Source organism: Eucalyptus grandis, chromosome 4 (assembly GCF_016545825.1).
Source record: "Eucalyptus grandis isolate ANBG69807.140 chromosome 4, ASM1654582v1, whole genome shotgun sequence".
Lineage (NCBI taxonomy): Eukaryota > Viridiplantae > Streptophyta > Magnoliopsida > Myrtales > Myrtaceae > Eucalyptus > Eucalyptus grandis.
The window spans coordinates 30,449,112-30,454,363 of NC_052615.1; positions in this window are offsets into that span (position 1 = coordinate 30,449,112).

A 5,252-nucleotide genomic window follows, 5' to 3' on the forward strand; every position below is an offset into this window, starting at 1 on the left:
GTGTGGGGGACTCTTCATTAGATTGATTGAGGTATTTATAGAGTGGATAGGTAGTTGTCAATCAGTTACTTCTCCTCGAGAGCTACTCTTAGCATTTTTTCACATTTTCTATTTTCTCTAAACACTTATCCATAAGCAACTACTTCCTAATTTGTTGATGATGCTCGCTTGGCTTGCCAATCAAGTAAATAACGGCTCCCTATCTTTATGCGCATTTCACATAGAAATTGTTCTTGCTTGAGCTCTGATGCTAATTTCACTTAAACTTCAAATCTGATATATCATTCCCATAACCTGACATGTGGCAATTAACTTCTCAGCCATTGACTCTAGAATTTGTATCTAGAACGCTGTCGACACTCAGCTTAAGTAGCCTTCACAAACGTTGGTTGTCCTTAATTTTCATGAGCAAAATGAGACATTCTGCTCGTCTTTTCCCTTCGTGGCTAGCATGTGACATCAAGGGTAATTTTGGATGTCAACAGGTCCCATTTCCCCTCTTTTCGTGCTCTGTTTCGAGCTCACCAAACTAGGCTGCTGTTGCCCGTTTCATGTGAGTTTCTGGTCTTTTATGTGCGTACTGCAGTCTTAGGGCCTAGTGTGTTGATTGCTGTGGATCCCGGCTCAAGCTCGAGTTGGTGGTCTCCATTTCTTGCTCCTCGGTTTGAGTATATTAACTGTTCGATAAAATGCCCAAGTTAGTCGCACGTTGGTGTTCTTTGCTTATGGTCGAAACTTGCCGTGTGTTGTTCATGCCATACTGAAGTTGGTCCACGCTTGTGCGTTATTGGTCGGTTTTGGTCTGAGTTCGAGTCTCAGCGAATATATAATATCCTCCCGGTTGATGTCTCGTGTGTGTTCGATGAAATGCCCAAGCGAAAAAGCGTACGGTTGCTCTTAGTTTTCTGTCCATCATGGGTGCTCGTAACTTGTTAAATGCATTTCGACAGATCCCCGCCACTACCCTTCGCTTTGTATGTTCTTTGCTTCAACGTGTCTCTTACGCATAGTGTGTCCACAAGTGACTGGTTCTTCGCTGGTGAGAAGGAAAGATGGTGGTGATTGCGGCCATTGGGTGGCCGCGGGATAGTTAGACCCGGCTAAGGCCTCATTTGGTTCATCATTCGCCCATTGGGAAAAAATTTAAGTGTTTGGTTCAGCATTTGGAGGTATTTTTGACCAAATGCTAGCATTTGAAATGCTAAAAACCCAAAACATGTGGGGACCTGCTTTGTGCTTTTAGCATTTTGGAAATGTAAGTCAACCTCTACTGTTCATCCGTTGACTTTTTTCCTTTTGTTTTTGTTTTTTTTTTTTTTTTAAACCGATCATCTTCCCCACAACCCCAACCGCCGTTGATTGGCGACGGAGTTTCATCGGATTTTATTTTTATTTTTTTAAATAATAAAAACCCTTTCCAAATCTTGGATTCACTTTTTTTTGGTCATTTTTATCTTTTGACAATCAATAGCCCAACATTTTTATTAATACACTAGAATGATCATTAATTAACGAAGATGATTAATACTACAATAATTAAAAAAAATTATTCAAAGTTGAAAACAAACCTAAAAGAACCCTAGGCCAAAAGTTGAACTTTGCATCTAATTTATAATCAAATTCTTTTAATATAATTTTTAAATAAATTTACTAATATATATTTTACATTACTCTCAATATGAAAATGTAAAAGGTTATATAGTCATTGTTTCTTTTTACAATTTTAAAAATACTAAAACTAAAAACTTAATTTTTTGAGCTTTGTTTCTAATCTATAATCAAATTCTTTTAATATAATTTTTAAATAAATTTACTAATATATATCTTTTACATTACTCTCAACATGAAAATGTAAAAGATTATAGAGTCATTGTTTCTTTTTTGCAATTTTAAAAATACTAAAACTAAAAGACTTAATTTTTTGAGCTTTGCTTCTAATCTATAATCAAATTCTTTTAATATAATTTTTTAAAAATACTAATATATATCTTTTACATTACTTTCAACATGAAAATGTAAAAGGTTATATAGTAATTGTTTCTTTTTGCAATTTTAAAAATACTAAAACTTAAAAACTTAATTTTTTGAGCTTTGCTTCTAATCTATAATCAAATTCTTTTAATATAATTTTTAAATAAATTTACTAATATATATTTTACATTACTCTCAATATGAAAATGTAAAAGGTTATATAGTCATTGTTTCTTTTACAATTTTTAAAATACTAAAACTAAAAACTTAATTTTTTGAGCTTTGCTTCTAATCTATAATCAAATTATTTTAATATAATTTTTAAATAAATTTACTAATATATATATTTTACATTACTCCCAACATGAAAATGTAAAAGATTATATAGTCATTGTTTCTTTTTTGCAATTTTAAAAATACTATAACTAAAAGACTTAATTTTTTGAGCTTTGCATCTAATCTATAATCAAATTATTTTAATATAATTTTTAAATAAATTTACTAATATATATCTTTTACATTACTTTCAACATGAAAATGTAAAATATTATATAGTCATTGTTTATTTTTTGCAATTTTAAAAATACTAAAACTAAAAATTTAATTTGGTCATACTAAAGGGTTTTTCAAATATATGTTTACCAAATAGTCTTGCATTTCCCTAAAGCACTTTTTAGTTATAGTTTACCAAACAGTCTAGTATTTCGGAAAACCCCTTTACCTCAAACTCAAAGGTATTTGCATTCTTCCAAGGACATTTCCCCAAAGCTGAACCAAACGAGCCCTAAGAGGGATTGGGATAGCAAAATGCAGGCTAGGCGTTTGTTGGACTTGAAAGTGGGTTCGCTCTTTTTTAACGGGTTTGGAATGAGCTGTTGGCAACAAACCAGATTCATGGTGGGCCTAGGACAAGAGAGGAGAACTGTGCTGGGGTTGGCTTTGCTTTGGGCCTTCTCTTTTTTTCTTTTCTTCTTGGTTAAGTTGGACTTTTGGGACAGGACTGGGCTTTACTCATCAAGCTCAGTCTGGCCGCGGTTTTAATGAAACGGGTCGGTTCCAACCTGGAGATTCGACTCGGGTCCTTGTTATAAAATAATAGAATGCTATTATTTTGATATTAAAAAATATTTCTTTTAAAGAATAAATAGTAAACTCCAAAACAAATTCATTTTTTCAAAAAAATCAGAAAATCATAAAAATAGTTGTGGCTTTTCCTTAAAATATGTGATATCCTTAAAACAAAAAGGAAATTGTGTTTAAATTCTTGGAAGCAAATACTCATATTGTTGTTTGTACATTTCCTATATCATTGCTATTTCCTCAGCCTGGTTAGGACTTGTGATTGGTATAAAAATGTTGCATAATTGTTTTACTTGATATTTAAACATGATTAAGTATCGAAATGATATTAGTTAATTAACTAGTGTAATCGAGCCTCCAAGCGTATCTCTGGTTGCGCAAGGATAACTTATTTCTCCCAATATTTTATTTGGATTTCTAATAGATCAATCACAAATCGATTAGTGACGATTCATAATTAAAAATGACTTACAAGTTAAAAATTCAGATCACAAATCAAGAATTGGTGGTTTTGGGAAAGTCCATGCTAAGCCAAGATTTAGTAAGCCATTAGCCCCTAAGTCCCCACGGGAGGGCTTTGTCAAGATCGCAACACTAGTGCAACCATTAGGGTATATTGGAGGAGTTAGGCAAAGGGTATGCTTCATCGAATGATATCTACAGGACGCATTATTCTTTGTAAACTATTGATCCTTAGAAGAAATGGTAAATTACTTGCTTTACTCGACGATTTGCTTACTCAGCGTTGAGATTGATTCACCAACAATGTTGGTAGCTGAGTCGATTTCAAGGCGCTGCACAAAGAATATAGTCAAAGTGGAACGCATTCGAGATATGAAGATAAATTTTGTAGAGTAGAATACTAATCATTCAAAATTCATTGGATTGAATTTTTTTAGTAATCGAATTGAAAAAGGGAAAATTATCAATTACCCTTGTACTAATTCAATCATAAATTCGATAATTTGCCAATATAATCAATTTGGTCAATTTTGATCTAAAATCATTAACGTTGATATCAGCCGTAATACGTGACACAACTGGCATTAACATGAACAATTTTTTTCAACTTTTAATATATTTCCAAATTTTTATTTCTTTTTCTTTTCCTTCTTTTTTCTTCCACTATGGCCCGCTAGAACCCGCTGGCCACCGAGGAGGATTGCGGCCCTTAGTTCCAGTCGACCGCCATATATCGCCACTTCCTCTCGAAGCATTCCAGAGGCACATGTGGCAATCCACTTCCATGAGAAAACACGTCACGCATGCCGTGGCTTTCGCAATCGGCGTCGGCATGGCCAAGGCAAGTTTGAGAATACCGTAGGCTAGTTGATGCTCACTCACAGCTGATGGCGTGACATAGGAAATGGTATGTACACGGAAAGCTCGGGTTGATATGAATTATCGTGTTCGGATGGATAGCTTATACATTTTTTTCTGTTTTCATCCCGATTGTGGCTTGAGACCCAAGACCAGTAATTAAAATGGTTTGCGGACGTACAATTTCATTTCAAGAACAAATTATCATTCCATACATGGTCAAAATGACTGTAAAAGATTAGACCCAGATCGAACAATTTTATCTTGTATAGTGCTAAATCATTCGAAAACTCGTACCAACATAACTGACATTTATTCGCCTTCTCGCCCTCCCCCCACTCTTTAACATATTCACTCTCTCCAATATCAGTGAAACAACTAAAATGTGGTTTGGAAGCTCCTACTGTGATGGCCCAGGCGGCAGTGCACGGGGAGGAGGGATGGCAGTGCATCCGTGCCTTGGTTCTTGGACGTGTGCAGGGAGTGGGGTGCGTCTCTTGTCCTACATTGCCTAGGGAGGGAGTTCTAAGCTGCCTTATAAGGCAATGGGCCCTCTAATTATATACATGCATTTTATTGGAGTAGTATGAGCTGCCATGAGAAGAACAAAACCATGAGAACTTAGTATCCAAAGCGGACAATATGTGTACAATGGAGACCCAGGGCATTACAAGTGGTATCAAAACTAACTCCTGACCACGTGTGGGGCCACAACGAGGACGCTGTGCTCCTATGGAGTGGAGAGTGTGACGGCCTAGGTGGCGATACTTGGGGAGGAGAGATGGTGGTGTGTCTGTGCATCGGTCCTCGAACGAGCGTAGGGAGGGGGGGTGCATCTCTTGTCTCACATTGCCTAGGCAGTGCATGGGGAAGAGGGAAGG